This window comes from Grammomys surdaster, unplaced genomic scaffold (genome assembly GCF_004785775.1).
Source record: "Grammomys surdaster isolate TR1022 unplaced genomic scaffold, NIH_TR_1.0 126391, whole genome shotgun sequence".
Classification (NCBI taxonomy): Eukaryota; Metazoa; Chordata; class Mammalia; order Rodentia; family Muridae; genus Grammomys; species Grammomys surdaster.
Genome location: NW_021621185.1, coordinates 12,748,298 through 12,767,515, shown reverse-complemented (window position 1 = coordinate 12,767,515; position 19,218 = coordinate 12,748,298). Strand labels below are relative to the sequence as shown.

Genomic DNA, 19,218 nt, shown 5'->3' with positions numbered 1-19,218 from the left:
GTGTAGTGCCATCCACTTGCACTAGCTTACCAGGGGCCACATACTTAAACAATACTAAGCCTCTACCCAGAACCGATTGTCAATTGTTCCTTAACTAGGAGGTGGGCTTCTCCATACTGGAGTATTGGCTGGCCTGCTCTTGTACAGGCAGTCACAGCTGCAGTGGTCCGTCCTGTCATCCAGGAGACACTGTTGCTCCAGTCCTTTCCAGCCTATGGCTATTAAAATCCAGCAGTCCTCTATTTCACAGTGATCTCTGAGCTTTTAGGGAAGGGATATGTAAGTTCCATATGTACTAAGTAATTAGGAGACACGTTATTCTCTAACTTTGACTAGTTAGGGGAAACTCAATATTACATTTCAGTGAAATGGACTGTATAAGAGAAAGGAGAAATTAAGGGAATCAGAGATGAGACCACAGACTTCATTCAGAAGCCTAAATTCCAGAAGGAAAGAAGACATAGAGTAACAACTGGAGGGAGATGTAAAAACAGACAAGTGTGCTTTTATTTTAGTTAGAAGAAAAAATACATTGTGCACTTAGGGGAGTGAACAGCCAACTGGTGGATTAGCTTAACCAGGACACTGAAGGTTCCACAATGACATAGAGTATGGAAAATGAATCAACAAACCTCTAGAAAAGTGACCAATGGTGGTGGTGAAGATTAAAGGAGACTTATTAAGCTGGTCAATTGATACGTCAAATTTTATTTAAAAGATCACACAGTCATGCAAACGCACTTTCAAATAAGAACATTTTTTATCATGTAGAGGAAATATTTTCATTTACATTTTCCCTATATAAAAAATTTGTATACTCTTTAATTAAAATGTAATCCTTCATATTTTCCCTTCCCTTTCTCTCTCTACACCTTTCCATGTTCCCTCCCTCCAACTTCTTCCCTGATAAACCTCACTCCCAGATTGACAACTTTTTTCATTCCAGTTATTTTTGCATACATATATCCACTACATATGTATGCACATGTATGCATATGTATGCATATGTATGCACAATTATATAAATACAGCCTGCTGAGATTGCTTTTGTTATATGTGTGTGGTTTCAAAATTATTTTAATAGTCCTTAAAATGCAAAGAAAAGAGAAAAATTTATATTTTTGTTAACCTTTTCAAAACTTTTGGTAACTGCTGTGGACATTGATTTTGTTCTTCAATCTACATAGCATATCTCACTAGCACACATAGGGGATAAATGTTATTGACCAGAATTATATCATTAAGTATGTATACATGAGATTGGGGCCTTTATGTGTCAAACCTATTTTTAGCATATCTTGAGTATAGTTGTACTATTAAATTTGGCAAAATTTCTCTTCTCTGTTTATTTCTTATTATTCCTTTATTTTATGTGTCATTGATGTGATTCTCACTCAAATATATATTTGACATATAAGCCTCTGGTTCCTTTTTATATTTTAATTATTTGATCTTAATAAAACCAAATCTTGATTCGGAACCACAACCCTGAATGCATAGGTCTGAGAGGAAGCATTGCACTTTAGCTAAGGGAATGTGACTGCAGATTACCAGTCTTTGCAATGTGTCTTCCAGCATGCAATGCAGCGTATCCATGCTGCCTGCCACCGCCATTTCAATGCTGGCCTCACACTGTGTGTATTATGACTGTGAGCTTGAGACTGAGCTGCCTCTTCTTCCTGATCTTCTTCTAGCATCTTGGTTGCTTGTGATATAAGCAAGCATGTGGCTTTGATATTCTTCCTGTTTCAGGTATGCCTGCCTTCGTACAGTCAAACAAGGGTGACAGGAATCAGTAAGGATTACCAGATGCACTCTGTCTTTCAGAAATCCCATTCTAAAAGGGTTTGAGTATATGATTTATTAGTAATTTTATTATGTGATTCTTGTTATTAGTTACTAAAATTCCCACAGTCCTCATGTGTTGTTTACATGATTACCCTGTTCCTTTGTGATGACTTAGGTTCGCTGAGGTGACAGTCTTTCACCGATTCAACCATCTATTCCAGGAAAGATTTATTTATTTATTTATTTATTTATTTATTTATTTACCTGAGACATAACATCTCTTTGTAGCCTGACTATCCTGGAACTCATTAGGTATACCAGGCTGACCTCAAACTCACAGAAATCCTCTTGTCTCTGCTCCCTTACTGCTGAGATTAAAGGTGTATGCCACTACACCCTAAAGGTATTTACTTTTATCCATTTATCCAGAAATAGGATCTGGATATTGAAGTTTGAAGAAATGTGTGTGTGATTGTGAATAAAATAATTTCTTTACTTTTATTACCCAAAGTTTAAATTTTTCCTCTGTTGTTATTGCTATTACAGACTTATTCCTGGTAAATAGGCCAGTTTCATAGGCTGTGTCATGCTTACTTAGCATGAAGACCTTGAGAACCTGGAGATAGAACTCTGTGTAGAGTATCCAGTATGTGTAAGATGTAGGCTTCAGTTCTTAGCATGGCATAAACTAAGCAGATCACAAAGCTCTGTTTGTTAATGTTTCTTCAGCTTCCTTGTCGGGGCAGGGGCTGTCGGGTCTTATGTCTGTCGATGGTACATTAATAATAAACTTAGCTATTCCCAAGGGGGCGGGGCATAAAGCTTATGGTACAGGTTATTGGCTAAATGTATGTCCAACTATCGCCAAATGCTATAGACAGTACAATTAATATTTTTCTGTAGCAAGTTTTGCTTTTACAATATGTTGATTTTCAGAGTTTTGAGATAGCTTAGAACAACATTAATGACGTTTTTTAAAAATATGACTGCATCCTGTGGCCCTAGGGTTGGTGGAATTTTAGCTTTGTTTCAGATGAAGGTTCCAACAGCTGAAATAGCTACTATCATTATAGTGAAGCCTTGGGTTATAGAGAGAACAAGGCCCCTCTCATTCTCATCTAAACGATTTTTTAAATTGATGTTTATTTTATGTGCAATTGTGTTTTACCTGCATGCAAGTCTGCCAAGGGCATGAAATTGCTTGGAGCTTACAGACAGTTGTGAGTCTCCATACGGATGATGGGAACCAAGCCTGGATCCTCTCGGAGACTAGCCAGTGCTCTCACCTCTGGCCCCTAACTAATTTTAATGTCTCATAGAATTTCATAATTTTTTATGAAATGTGCTTCAAAGTGTTTTTTATTTTTCACTTGGAACCTGAAGGATGTTACGGATTATAAGTACTGTGAAATACCCTTCTACAGAAGACTGTTTTTTGCATTCAAATTGAGAAAACACCATACTTCAGTTTCGTGAATAATAGAACATCACAAAGCAATAGAACATTATAAGTGCCCAAGTATCAGATGTAATGCAATGAACAGTTTTTCATTATTATTTCTTTTAATATTATTTCAGAACTATGTTGACACTGTAACAGTAAAGCTTTATATGAATATATATTTAATTATATATGAATATAAGAATTTTAACCAGTTAAAAGTTTTTATATATCACAAAGAAGTTCTAATGAAACATTTTAATCATATGTGAAAATCACTCCTTATTACCCATGGTATAACGAATTATGGGAAGGAAAATTTAGCTTTAATAATCAATATATCTGAATAATCATCATTTTGTTACTGAAAATTGACATTATTTCTCATTGCAGAATATTTGAATTAGTCTTGCTAAAAGATGAAATACAGAAATACTTTTCTACTATGATTTGCCTTTCAGTGAAGATTAAAATAGCAGATATTATCAACAAATAAAGAAGCTTTCTGTCCATTTCTTTGCATAATTATTTGCCCGAGATTTAGCACATTAGTTTAATTACTCCTGCTTCTTAACAAACAGGACTGTCCCTGTGTAATTACTGTCAGTCATTTGGGTTTCTACTTAGTTGCTAGGCTTCCTGAAAGGAAGTGTGGTTATAGAATAGGCTTTTTGAAAGTAAATGAATGGCCATGCCACACAGTTGATGAATACTGATACAGTTGTTTTTAAAAATAGAACAGTCTAAAATTTCTAAGTATCACAGACATTGTTGCATTAAGCAGTGAATCTCCTCTCACATAGGGGAGAGCAACATGTACTGCCAAATAGATTACTCAGAACCTCCTTAGAACTACACATATGCTCTTAATCTTATCCAGGATCTTCATCATAGATATGTTTATTATGAAATCTAAATGAAAAACTGAATTTCTTAAAACCTACTGCCATGCTGAAGAGACAGTTTGGGTTGTCTTAGCAACACTGGAGAGTTATGTGTAAGCATTATTACAGGATCAGCTTCTGTATCAAAAACCCTGATTTCCTATAATTGTAGTTCCTCTAGTTCAAGTCACTCCTTTTCCATTGTGAGTGGAGTCTTAGAAAAGTTTAGTAAGTTATCCTTGGACACATAAATATCTTTTAAAATTGCTTACGCAAACCATAAATTAGCTACTTTTGTAACATATAATTGAAATATAAAAGACTGTGAAATTCCTAATAATTGGCCATTAACAGGGGGACATTGAGGACACTTAGTTCCGAGAGAGAGCTCATGTGTAGGTATTTGCTCTAGAGATTGTCTTCATCATGAGATTGAGCAAATACGACTGCTTGGTAATTTTTTCAGATCATTTTTTAAAATATCTTTCTCAATTCATGTATGTGCACTATATTTGCAATATTTCCACACTCCTTCAAGCCAAATTCATGGCCTGTTTTTAAAATTACTGTTGTTATACATATAGGTATGTTGTCTCATATTATGATATATAAATATATACGTGAGTGACTATATAAGTAAGATCTGGCGAGCTTATTAATTGTTGCCTATATTTGTTTTAGGGGTGACCACTTGATATTGTCAATTAAGGGTTCACCCCCATGTGTGGAAGGAGATTGGTTCTCCCTCTCTTAGCCTTTATTAGTTGTCTATAGCTCTTCATCTAGAGACTAAGAAAGGGAGAACAATTATCCCTCACCCCCTGAAAGATTTCTCTGTTAACCTTGACATGGCAACTGGTATTATTCTTTATATCTTTATATTCTTGCGTAGGGAGACATTCTGTGTGGGCCTCATGGGCAGAGGTTCCCTGTCTTTGTAGGCATTGCAGTCTCCTGGAGGATGTACTTGTCCTTTGGTACTCACAGTGCTTCTGCCCCTGCTTCTGTACTGAAAGACTGTGTTATGTGTATATGACTTCCTAGATAACTATTTTACTTTTTTCTGTTCCTGAAGAAACAAAGAAATTGTTTTTTAAATGTCTCTGAGTATAGATAGTTTTAAAAGGCTAGCATCTCCTTTCTGTTCAAAGCAACAATGAATCAAAAATTGTTGAGACAAACAAACATTTCAGAACATCCATGAAGGGCAAGCAGGATCACAAATACTGGTTATACTTGCAAGGCTAATAAAATATGGTAGGAACTGGCCATCTGCAACATTTTTACCCAGGACTGCCATTTTTCCTCTGTGCCCTTTTTGTGAACTTAGTGTTGGGAATCTCATGGGATCTGTCAGGCCAGAAGGATTGGCACCTAATTTGCATGGGACCAAAAAGGCTCAATTGATCTTCCTAGAGGTTGAGATTCACATCTGTTGGCATTTCTTGCTGGAAGTAATGATCTTGGCAGCAGTGAATAAGTGAGTTTTCAACAAAACCAGACATGCAAAAGACAGGAAACTGTGATCCATACCCAGTCGGGAGAATGAACAAGGGCTCAATAGAAACTTTCAGATTTGCCACAGATGTTGAATATAGTACAAAATACTTCAAAGCACAATTAAAAGTTTTTAAGAAAACATGCTTAAAGAATTAAAAACGAGCATGGTGACATGTTAACATGAAAACATTCTTAACAAAAAGATGAAGTTACTATTTAACAAGTACAAGATTGGAATTATGGAATTGCACAGTACAATAGCAGAAATGACAGGTCCATGAGAGTAGATAAACAGGTGATTCAAGATGGCAAAAGGACACAGTGGCCTTGACGGTTGATTAATAGAGTTTGTACTGTATGAGAAAAAAACCAAAACATCAAAGAAGAGTAAACAGAATCTCGAAGGCCTTTAGGATAATCTCAGATTGCTGATAAAAATATAAATTCATGAAGAGAAACACATTGAAGCTATGAATATGTTTCAAGTAGTAGCTAAGATATTTAGTCTTTTTAAAATTAGTAAATATCCAGAATCCTAAGCTATAAGTAGAATGATGGCCACAGATTCATACTGAGACATATAATCAGCCTGAAAGCCTTGTCAGAGAGGAGATTATCCTGATTGTCACTGCCCACCCCAACACTGCTACCTATCCAGGTGCTCCAGTGTTGTTATCTTCTCTGAAGCACTGGACAGATAGAAACCAGAAGAAAAAGGAATGGCATTAACAGAGTCCCAAAGGTAAAGAGAAAAATGTACATTTTTAATTTTATATCCAGTAAAGTGTCTTTCTATATAAAAAAAGTAAACCTTCATTTCTTTTCAGTTTCTTAAACTTATCCCACACTTACACCCACTTATATACATGCATATATGTATATAAATACATATATACCACACACTTGTACCCACTTATACACATGCATGTATACACCGCACACTTATACACATTCATATGTGCAGCACACACTGGGATCCTATACAGGAGCAAACATATGGTTCTTATTGTTCTCAGTCACACTTCTTGTGATACTTTCCAGCTCCACCCACTTTTCTGTACATTACAAAATGTCATTCTTTATTTTTAAATTAAATTCTAGTATGTATGTGATATATTAAAGAATACAACAAGAGAAATATTGTGAAAGAGTATAGAAGAAAGAGGACAGGAAGATAGAAAAGAGACTGAGGGCTCAGGGGAGAGTGAATCCACCCTAACATACTATTTGAAAATGCTATCACTATACCAGACACTGTGTATGATAATTTTTAAAATTGAATAGTACTTATGGAATAAGAAAATCATTGGCAGCTTGCCTCATCAGGAACACTAAGAGAAATCCATCAGGCGGAGATAAAATAATCACAAATCTTAATTGGAATTACAAGAAAAAATTAAATCATGAAAGCACAAAATATATGAATCAATATATATCAAAATACTAGGTTATAAACACTTCTTATCCCCTTGATTTCATTGACAAAGATTGTCCAATAAAGTAATTATGACACTATGAGTGGCAGGAAAACAGAGATACAGCAAACAGCAATGACAGGGTAAGTGTCTTAGAACTACATCGAGCAAAGATTCCATACGTCAGCAGCATACAGCAGTCATTAGTTATAGAATACCAGCTGGGAAATACAGAATTTTAGAATATAATAGAAGAAATTAGGGAGTAATGTCTACCATGACCATAGATACAAAAACAGTAATTAAAAAACTAGGAAAGTGTAACTAGAAACATGCATCATGAACAACCGATTTTTATCTTTCTGATGACCAAATTTCTATCTTAAATTTCATAAATTTACCTTACATTGCTAATACACTAATATAACATATAACAAAATTTATTTATATGTAAAAAGCACTTGGAAATTCCCACACATTTTAATGTAAAACAGACTCAACAAAACAGGAATATAAAGGAGCTTCCTCAACCTGGTGAAAGCACTTTGGCTGAGGGTCACCCTTTCTTCTAGGTAGGGGTGAACTGAAAAGTAACACTAGCCTTCAGTAGCTAGAAACAAAGGATGTCTGTTGTCTCTGTCACCAAGATAGTCAGCCTCGTATTGCCAATTCTGGCCAGCATATGTGCTTGAGAGACAAAATGAAATGCATCCAGGCAGGTCAGGAATGAAAACTATCCCTTTTTTGATCTGCTATTATTGGATAAGAAACTGTATTAAAATAGAGCCAATCAATGAGTGAACCTGGAGTTAAGGTGTGATATTGATACACAAAACTCAATCATTTTTCTATAAATTTGCAATGAGCAAAAGAAGTGAAGGAAATGGAGAGTAGTGCCAAGAAGAGTAGGGCTGGGAGTATATCCTACCTGATAAGCATTGTCTTATCATGTATGAGGCCAGTAATGTCAAGTAATAGTGATGATGATAATGATGATATTGATGATATCTGAGAATTGAGTTGAATAACAAACGAACATTCCACAATGCATATACTAAAAAGCATAAGGTATCAAAAAAGACATTAAATAAATGGGAAAACACCTGAATTTAATGATTGAAAACTTGTATTTAGCTATGTTAAAGTCAGCCAGTTATATCAGATTTCAGTTTCAATACATCCTTTATAGAATCACTGCTTGTATTTTGGCAGAAACTGACATGCTAATCTTAAAATTCACACTGAAATCAAATCATCAAAATATTCCTTGAAACAAGAATCATCAAAATGGAAATAGAACCTGAAGAGACCACCTACAGTAGATAGGCACAGCCCCATTTGAGGGATGGGGCCACCCACCCATCTGAACAATTTTAACCCAGAATTGTTCCTTTCTAAAGGAAATGCAGGGACAAAGAGTTGAGCAGAGACTGAAGGAAAGGCCATCCAGAGACGGCCCCACCTGAGGATCCATCCCATATACAGACACTATTGTGGATGCCAACAAGTGCTTGCTGACAGGAGCCCGGGATAGCCATCTCCTGAGAGGCTCTGCCAGGCCTGACAAATACAGAGGCAGATGGTCGCTGCCAACCATCAGACTGAGCCTGGAGACACTAATGGAAGAGTTAGGGGAAGGATTGAAGGAGCTGAAGGGGTTTGCAACCCAATAGAAAGAACAACAATATCAACTAACCAGACCCCTCAGAGTTCCCAGAGACTGAACTACCAACCAAAGAATACACATGTAGGAACCCATGGCCCCTGATACTTATGTAGCAGAGGATTGCCTTTTCTGACATCAGTAGGAGTAGAGGCCCTTGGTTCTATGGAGGCTTGATGCCTCAGAGGAGAGGGATGCTGGAGATGTGAGGTGGAAGTGGGTGGGTCATTGAGGGGGCACCCTCTTAGAAGAAGAGGGGATTGGGTATTTGTGGAGGGCAGACCTGGAATGGGAATAACATTTGGAGTGTAAATAAGTAAAATAACCAAAAACAAAAAAACCCACCCCCACAAAAAGACCCCCCAAAACTAAGAACTATTAATCAAGACAGTGTAGTTTTAGTATAAGATGGCTTGAAGTGAATCAAACAGAGTTGTCAGTGAACAAACATTTATGTTTCTGTTCAACTGATCCTTGGCAAAGCTTCCAAGATAACTTAAGAGAGAATGGGTAATTTGATGTTTATTTGTTTGCGTTTCCATTTTATTTGAACATTTGATAACTATTAGAAAAGTAAATTAACTTAAATATTTGCTTAACATTAACTAGTTAGTAATTTAGTAGATCATGGGCCTAAATGAAGAAATTCTTAGCCCTTATTTTTAATATCAAAAGCAAAATACACAGCAGATAATAATAAATTATATTTTATCATACAAATTTTTACCTCAAAAGGAAACCAGTAGGTAAATGCAAGTATGACAAGTCATATACCTGTCAAGAATCTTGTTTCTTGAATAAAGAACCCTGTAACTAAGAAGAGTATGAGCAACCTAATGTAATGCAGACAAAAGATTGGAATTAGCATCTCATTGAAGAAGATATCTGACTCACTAATTGCTGGATAACTGAATGAAAGACTGTCAAACATTCTTAGTCATTAGAGAAATGTAAATTTCTCTAAACTACAATCTGGTACTACTTCAAGTAATGCATATTAAATGAAGTACTAGGAAAGGTGTAGAGAAAATTGACCAGCAACACACTGCTCATAAGGAAAACTGCCCCAAACACTTTAGAAATGTGTTTGACAGTACCTGTTTTTCTTTTTTAAAAACTTTATTTCATATTTGCTTGTATGCATGTAAGAACTCAAGGAGGCTTAAGAGAACATAAATTCATTCCCTACAAGCGAAGCTGAGGTCTTGTTAGCTGTAAGGTGGGCACTGAGAACCAAACCACGGTAGTCTGCCTGAGCAGCAGAGTGCTCTTAACCATTTCATCATTGAGGCATCTCTCCAGCCCTCTGTTTGGCAGGGTTTGTTCCTTTGTTTTGGTCTATCGTGTATTATGTTTGTTTGTTTTTATAGTGGGAAACGTATCATGAATCAGAAACATGGAGGTGGGCTAATTGCATCTTAGTCATGAGTCAGCAAACAAAATTCAAGAAGTTGACTGAGCTCTGGTTGTTTCTTTTTTTTCTGGGCCTTGGAATGTTCAGTGACTATTGATACTCCAATCTGTGACTTAGTACTGGACAACCACACTGTTTTGTTTTGTTATTGTTTTTTTTTTCTGAGCCAAGGGCAGTTCTAGGGTGATAGAAGCCTAGTTATTCAGCCAGTCTCTTTAGAAGCTCAGATGAAGCCTACCCAGATAATATTTTCTTCAAGTTCTGTTCTATTAAATAGATAATAACCACTACTTAATTTTATGTGGAGGCTATTTTTTCTTCATTTTTAGGTTGGCTTCTATGATATGTCATGATATGTTCTTATTCCTTTTCCCCCACATCCTCTTACCTCCCTCCCATCCCTGTCAGTGTCCCACCCCACCCCTCCACAACCTAGCTTTTGGATTGGTTTTGGTTTGGTCTTGTAACACATTTAATTCAACCTAAGCCAAATGTGGGTGTGATAGCCACCAGTGTTGAGTGTTCCTGGCTACGTCTGTGTCTTGATCAGAAGATGACCTTTTCCAGTCCTTCTCCCTGTTTGCGAGCTCATACATACAACATTTTAAAGACAGTTTTCAACAAGTATTAGTGTTAGAAGAACCCTATGCAAGAAAACACTGTTCCTGATGGTTTCAAATTCCTGAGGAAAAGGATCAAAAGAAGGAATTCTCTAAAGAAGATAGATATTTTCCAAGGACAGAGTTACTGTATTTCCTATGTTAAGATATCTACTGGATATGAGAAGAAGATCACAAAATAATGAATTTTCAAAGTATAGCTTAGAACCATGAGAATATTAAACTTCAGAATACAAGGAGACCTTGAGGAATTTGGTGGGCAGTTTAATATGTTCTTTTGTCATTATAATAATAGCAGTGTTCTTGAATTGACTGAAGACAAATGCTAGTTGATATGATTAATAGGCATGTATTGTACAAACACTACACAAATGCTCTTTTATTAATATCTCCAATTGAATTAATAATTTCTAATTCTGAGAGTGTTTAAAGGATAGATCTCTATTTTTTAATTTTATTATTCAGTAAGGCAGCAGCTAGACCCATGGAACTTTTGAGGATGAAATTGTGCTTAGTATACATTGTGATATGCTATAAGTACCCTACTTGTTATTTCAGTCTTTTAGTATAACTTATTATTAAAAAGATAGAAAATGCTTCCTTAATGCAATTTTATGTTAGACTAAAATTTTGAATAGTGGTATGCTAAATATTGCCTTTTTAGCAAAGCAGGTCTTTTAAAAACTCAGTTAATGCTTTATCACTAAACTACAAATTCAGTTTTCTTTTTTATTTTAAAAATGTGGCTAATACAAAATTTATACTTTCATATTTTGAGATACCCATATCTTTAAAATCAAAGATTCACATTATATTTTTTTCAATATACTTATCATGATATCTGCGCTAAAAAATTTTATTTCAGGCTTATTCTGTAGTTACAGAATAAATTTGTATTATTGTAAAAATGAAAGAAAAATTGAACTACTAAATCTTTGTGGAACTTTTGATATAAGGTAATATTTAGTCACTTAGTTCTAAGGACTCTTGTTTAAACCTAACTGTCGACACCACTTGCATATTAAATGCATAACACACCAAGCTGTCATAAAAACAACCTTAGGATACCCAAATTCAGAGCTGTAGTTTACTGGAAGACTGCTGCCTCCCATGTATGATGCCCTGGGTTCAGCCCCAATTCTAATGGAAGAAAACAAAGTGTGGATCATTTATGAGGTTGTCCTAGGAAAGGAAAGCTTAACATCTTCATTGACCCTATAAATCTTAGATTATTACTGAGCTGAAATCAAGGCTGGTGTGAACATAGCAGCAATCTCTAAATCAGCTGAAGTACAATTATGCCATATATAGAATTCTCACCTCTCTGTTACTGTGGCAGGGATCTCTTCCACAAACAGCATAGGAAATTCTACCACAAACAGCACATCTGGTCCCTTAAGCCAATTCATCATTGTCAATTATAAGCCACATTTAAGATCAAAAGGATAGAGAAGGTTACCCATAATAAAGTTCTGGAATGCTGCCAGCCCACCAGCATTGATGCAGTGCTAGCTGCAACTTAAAGCTGAAGCCTGGGATGTGTGAAGGATGGATATCAGCAGGCTCTAGAGAGAGATCTGGATGTGGTGTGTGGATGAGAAGGGTCACAAGTACAGTGGCCAGATGAAAGGTACGATGTGAGCCCAAAGTGACAAATCCAAGCCTATAATGAAACTAAGGAATGGTAGAAGACAGTAAAGCTAGTGATTTTATAAGGATGTTTTGAAGAGTGTCAAAACAAAGAGGAGCTTTCGGTATGTTTGTACTATCACTGTTCAAGCTAAAGTATCAGCCATACTATTGCCATACTATTGTATAATTTAAATGAATAATCTGGATAAAATTAAAAGGTATAAATGGATGATTCCTTTTATAAAGTAAACTGTTATATTCTGTTATATTTCTTTGATATTGTTTTTCAAGTAATGTGTATGAGTGTACTGAAAGAATAAGGTATTGGCTCTGGGCTTCAACATTTCCTTATATCTTATTTATGGCACATATTCTCCATTAATGATATTGCTCTTTCTTCTTAAACTACATGTTTGTGACACTTCGTAAAAGATGGTATCTAATGGTTTGTATCTCTGTCCCTTTGTGTCTTGAGAGGATTGAGTATCTCTCAGAGATGAAACTCTGTGATTTTCGAGTCCCTTATACCACATGTATTCTATACATACATCATCTGCTCGTGGCCTCCTGTCGACTCAGTTGATGTAGACAGTTTTCTCACCTACACACACAACTAACTGCAGATCAGAAATACATTTTAAAATTGTCTACCAACAATAACAACTGCTTATACAAGATTTATACTGCATTAGTTGTTTTAGATAATCCAGGGATGATTTAATTTCAGAGAAGAAATATTTAATTATATGAAAAGTTACCCTACATTCTATGTGGGAATTGAGCACTTGACTATTTTGATATGCTCTCAGGTCCTGGAAAAAAGAAAAACCTTGAAGCTATTGGAAGATGATAATTCTTTCAATTGTCTTTCATAAAAGTTTTAATGGGTAGAAACAGATTTCTAATACATGTGAATATTTGAAATGAGAATGAATATTTTTAAGAATTTAATAATAAATTTAATATTTCTTAGTTACTGAAAATTTTGAATCTCCAATTTCATTTTAAAAGATGTATAATACTGGGCTTGGGGATGTATGCACTAAGAAAGCAGAGGTAAGCAGGTCTCTGATTTTTAGGACATCCTGGAAGATTTCATCCTGTTAGCCAGTTTCTGTAATCCCAGAAGCTTCAAGGCAAATGTCCAAAGGAGAAAAAGCATCAATGTTCTTACCTACCTGAGAACACTGTAAACTGTAGCACTAACCTGCCAAACAGAATGTGCCTACTGGTAAAATAGTGGCCCAATGTTATGAGGATGACCAGTCTTTGCTTGATTTCAATGCCCATTTCACAAGTGGAAATTCATGACTGGTATAAGTTAAGCCAAAATCCATGATCAAAGTGCTGTTATGTTGTAATCTGGCTACTACCGTTTAGCTAAATTGATACATCCCCAAGATGTCTTCCAAATATTCATTTATACCCATAAGCAGATGTTGAGTCTTGATCAGAAAACTCTTCACAACAAACAGTGGTTAACGCAGAGACAAGTGACTGGTTAAGCTGCTAGGAAGTACCAACCTCCTGATCAGCCCAAATCATGACATTTTATAGCACCTAATCTGATGCTCCAGGAATACATTCAGAGTTGACGAAAGGGGAAATGTAAGAAGAGCTCTAGGATTTGGAGAAAGGCTAAGGGATGTCATCTTTTGATTGGGAAATGAGCAATGTGATCGATTGTGATCCTGAGCCTGCACAACACGGAGCCTGTAAATACTTATCAGAGATCAGTGAAGAGCCAAGGCGTCTTTACCCTTTCCTGCTGCATTATTTGCTATTGATGGATTCTCGAGGAAGGACGGATACTTTTTTTTCTGATGAGTCCACCATATTCCAATGGATAGTTCCACAAGCATGATCACACATTGCTCTGGCTAAACTCAATGCATCACAAAATGACAGCAAAAAGACATAAATGTTGGGAAATGGGCTTGAAACAGGCTAGGCTGACTCCATGACAGGCTTCAAATTGGCAATTCAGGAAACTAGGCCTAAATCTCTTGTTTCCAAGAACTGGGCAAGTCCAGGCCTCAGAAGCTGCTCTGCCACCTAGCCTAAGGCAAGGACAATGGGTCAACAACAGTTTCCAGACTTTCCCAGCAATGGTTCTGGAATGTCCCTGGAGATAGAGCCAATGATAGAGATCACCTACCTTCTCCCCAGAATTTCCCTAATGTGCTTTAAATTGGGCTTACAAGCTCATTTGTGAGTCTCCGTCTTGTAATGGAAGAACCCAGCATGCTGGACTTCTGCAGAATAAAACTCTCTTTGCGTTACATAGTATATGTCTGGGGTATCATCCTTTGGCAAATCATGGATGCTTACAGGCTCATATAGAAGGGGTATTGGATGATTAAGTGGGGTAGGGATAAAGATAAAAGTGAGAGTGACAGTAATGTATACATATATATGTGTGAAGTTTTAAAGAACTTAATGAAGATTTAAAATTAAAAAGAAACAAAAGGAATAGCATCTAGTATGTAGTTGCATAGACAACCTTCCTTAAACTCATGGTCAGAAGACTTTACTCAAAGCCAAGTTTTTATAACTCATATCACAAAGTGTGATTAGTAGTTATACCCTTGAATATGAAATGCATTACTTTGAGAAGCAAGGATACAGGTGGCAGTGTTTTATTAGTGGTTTTCTCATGCTTCTTTAGAAACCAAAAAATAAAAAAAATAAAAAAGAAGAACTTAAAGTATGAGCTTACAACTCTAATAATTTCCTAATGCATTCTTCTGTCTCTTTGAGAGAGTCTGGTGTTTATTGAGCTGGCACTTCCTGGTGAATCCAAGGATGTCTTGTTTCTCTGCTGTAAGAGCTCATTTTGCTTCCATGAGATTCCCTTTTTGATGTTATTTTACCTTTCTAAATAGCATATAGATTACAACTCATATGTTTTAGGTGGCTCTGCATTTTAATTAGTTTTCTTTTTTAAAGGATTATTTTCTTTATGCATGTACATACTTGTGCATGTGTCTCTGTGTTTGTGGGAATGTATGTGCAGTTACTCTCAGGATCCAAGAGGGTATATGATCTCTTGTAAATGGAGTTATAGGCACTTAAAAGGCACCTGATGTGGATGGTGAGATTTTAATTGATTAATTCTCATAATTAATCAGCTAATGATTAATTAAATCAGTTCTTAAATACTGAGCCATCTCTTAGACATCAAAATTCTCTTCCCTTGCTTCACTCTCAGCATGATGAAATAAAAATGCAGATATATTAGTAGATGTAGTCTAGCTCATTTTAAGGAAAATTATCTAAACTATAAGCTGAGAGCTCATGTCTATTCTTTTGTCTATAATTGTCAGTAACAAGGAAGCCCTCTCTTATATACCACACAGGGATTCTGGAAGCCATATGCGTGTAAAGTAATTGCAGTTTATTGAACACAGACTACCATTATTTTAGGAGTTTTATTCTTGTAAGTAAGACTTTATTAGTAGCAGAAACTTTAGATGCATTTTCATTGTTCTTCTACTCTATATACTTATTTTCCATTTCCAAAAGATGCATGAACTAATTTGCTGTTTTCTCTTCCTGCTCATTCTTTATCTTATGAACAGTAGCATTTTTAACATTTCATAAGTTGTTACCAAATTCTTTGTAGCATAACTGAGTATATTTGAGACAAACACAATAAATTAAGTTTAAACCAATCATTTTATAAAATAGTCTACCTGTTGAGTTGTTTTAATGCAATTTGTAAATTGTTGACAAATTTGGGCCCTTGTTATCTGGCACACCATGGAGAAAGACTAAAAGTTTATTTGAATACAATTACATTGCTAAAAAAAATCCAGCAGTCAGTACTTTAATTTGGTGCAATTAAATCCTCTGAAGCATTTCAGGAAGATAAAATATGGTGTTTAACAGTTGTTTTTCTCTAAGCCTTATAACATTAATTTAAACATTGTTTTAGTCTCAAATTAGCTTAAAAGACTCCATTCTTCTTCTGTCTTTTGGCTGCTGTGGCACTTATTCACAGTGTGATGGGTTACAAACCACTGGGAACCACTGCCCTGGATTTGTCATTCAGTACAGTTCAAGTGAGTTACAGGTCCCTTGGCTATTGAGCTTCACAACATAAGATGCTATTGGCGACTTACCCCATTGTATGTTTACTTCAATAGCAGTTTATCTTGGTTTGATCTAGCTGTTGGATACTATCCCAAATAACAGCTTCACCTCTTATTATCCCTTTGTCTCCCTGAAGCTATTCTGGTATATTTTTAAAGGCCTATGTGAAGATTGTGTCTCCATAAAACATTTCCATATAAATCAATATCCCCAATGTTTGGTCAGCTTTAAATCAGTTACCTTTTAGAAATGATTTTCTGAATCCATGATGTATAACTGCATATTTGCTTGAACTCTAAGAAAATAGTGAACTATGGTTTACAATCTCAGCCTTGGCATAGTAGTTTACATTTAGCAAGTAATGAATTTATCAAATTGAAGCATACAAATACTTCCATAGGACATCTATATGAAAATTTTGCTATGATTGTTCCATAAAAACTTAAATGCTACTGCTGCCTAAAGTGAAAATGTCTAGGATCGTAACTGAACTCTCACACTATTCCCAGGTATGGATGTCAGACCATTGGCACTTTTCTTCGAGGGTCGGGAGGTGGGAGTAGGTGGGTGGGTGGGTGGGGGCACATCCTCATAGAAGCAGGAGGAGGAGGGTTGGGATGGTAGGGGAAATGGAGAAAGGGGATAACATCTGAAATATAAATAAAATATCCAATAAAACAAAACAAGGAAAAATTATATCACTGTAACTAAAAAAAAGAAGAAATAAAAATGTAGTTCATGGTCACCACCACCACCACCACCAAAAAACCTGTGTATTAATTCAGTGAGAAACTTGAATGTTGAAGAGTTTTGTTCAAATCTACTTAGGCCTAGGTAACCTCTTTCTCTTTCCAAACAGAATCGCAATTAGGCTGACGATGATTACTTCAAATGTGTCTTGTTCAGAAGCAAGGTCATTTTAGTCTTGGAAGTTACTGGAAAGAGAATGATGGGCAATTGAGACAAGATTGATTTTATGTGTTCTTTGAAGACTATTGTGCAGCTAGTTGGGTTGTACACTTATCTTATTTCATCTTGACCACAATCAATATCAGGACATATGGCTCTCATTTAGAGAAGGTTAAGAAATCTATCCAAGGACATATAGTGATTGAGAGGGAAATGTCTGCCTGCTTCAACCTCCTGTGTGCTGGAATAAAGGCATATGCCATCATGCCCAGCTAAACCTATGTCTGAGAGACAAATGCCCAGGTTCTTTCATGGCTTAGTGTTTTAACATCTTTTGTCTGTAGTTAGTAAATATACTTTATTGTTAAATAAATAATGGCTATTACATGAACTGACAATATTTAAAGTAAAGTAAATTGAGGTTTACAGGGCAAATTTGTTTGCTTTTTAATTGGATGAACTGTGTCATGACTTGAAAGTCAGTTGAACATAAAGACGTGATTATCTGTAAAGAAGTTTTAAATTTTTAAATAAATTTAATATTAATATAAATTGTTTTTATTTTCCCAGCCATGAATTATATCTGCTAGAGTTAAGAGAATGCTGCATTTTAGATAAAAAATAGTGAACTTTCACATCCATGAACGTTTACAAATGGAGATAAATCTGCTGTCCTATAATGATTTCTAAGAGAGTATCAGAGTCAGCACGTGTTGTTAAATTCTCAGGCTGTTCTGTTCTGAAGAAAGGCTCTAGTTTATCTCCTACTCTGAAACAAGACTGAACAGTAAACAGTGAGCTGTAAAGAAATATCATACACATTAATGAAAACTGATCTGCATAAACTGCTTGCCTTTGAGTAGATATGAGAAAAAAGAAATGTTTTTACCCAGAGATAGGAGTTGCTGATATCAAAGTAAGTTTGATCACTGTTCTTGATACCTTTTACTTTTCATGAAAAATTAAAATCAAGTTTGAGTTCTAATGCTGTTAGCTACAGGGACCTTTGGTTTACAAGGAACAAACCAATAAAAGAATAAACAGTACCAGGAAATATAAAGGTGACTGAGATACAGAAATTCTGGAGTATAAAATAATCAGCCAAATACTTCTTTTATTGAAAAATTAAAATAACAATTAAATGTTTCCTTTCAGATAGTTATAAGCTTAGATTTTTCAAAACCTACTTAGTTAGGCTTCTTAATCATTCAACCTCCCTTCTAGCCCACTGGCCAAAGGAAGGGGAGAAAAAACATTAATAGGAAACAGGGGGTGTAGACCTGCTTAGAAGTATTTCTCTGGGGCAAATCCAAATCCTAATCTGTAGAGCAGTGCAGCCCTATTGTCAAACACCAAACACCGAATCAGTAATGGTAGTCCAGTTCAATCTACAAAGACCAAACATAAATCAGAAGGGCAATTCAATCCAGAGAAAGCCTTAAGGCTGAAGCACCACTGAACTGGCATGAGTCTGTGGAAGCAGCATGAAGCAGCCAGAATATCACGAGAAGTTCCTTGGCATTTGTTTCTCCCTACAAAGGCACAACAAGCAAAGATCAGCAAAATGTTGCAAGATGAACACATGTAAAAACAGTATTCATTGTCTGTGGGGTTATACTATACTGTTTCCAAACATCCTGCCCCCTTCCTCTCAGATGTCTGCCTCAGCAAACCATCCTCTCACATGTCTGGTCCAGCAAGACGTTTTTCCATAAGACAGCTTCCAGAAAAACAATACATAACACAACGGAAACTTCAAATTTCCACTTCAGATAGTTTCAAGAAATTATAAACCACTACTAATAAAGTTTTAGGCATTTCTAATTCCTCACTCTCTTCTATTCCTTTCTCCTCTCC

General features: G+C 35.8%; 1 protein-coding gene across 4 annotated transcripts in view; it reads left to right on the top strand.

The window, feature by feature from the left end:
• The window catches only part of Xrcc4 (X-ray repair cross complementing 4), a 191,379-nt gene that overhangs the window by 84,532 nt on the left and 87,629 nt on the right, over nucleotides 1-19,218 (top strand). The window lies entirely within an intron of this gene.